Genomic DNA, 335 nt, shown 5'->3' on the forward strand with positions numbered 1-335 from the left:
CTTCATCAGTGTAAAGGGTCATCACTGCAGTCTTCATCAGTGTAAACAGTCATCACTGCAGTATTCATCACTGTAAACGGTCATCACTGCAGTCTTCATCACTGTAAATGTTCTTCGCTGCCAAGTCTTCCATCACTGTATTGTATAACTGCAGTCTTCATCACTAAATGTTCATCATCACTGCAGTCTTCATCACTAAATGTTCATCATCACTGCAGTCTTCATCACTGTAAACGTTCATCATCACTGCAGTCTTAATCACTGTAAACGTTCATCATCACTGCAGTCTTCATCACTGCAGTCTTCATCACTGTAAACATTCATCATCACTGCAG

Source organism: Nematolebias whitei, chromosome 15, assembly GCF_014905685.2.
Source record: "Nematolebias whitei isolate Nwh7 chromosome 15, NemWhi1, whole genome shotgun sequence".
Classification (NCBI taxonomy): Eukaryota; Metazoa; Chordata; class Actinopteri; order Cyprinodontiformes; family Rivulidae; genus Nematolebias; species Nematolebias whitei.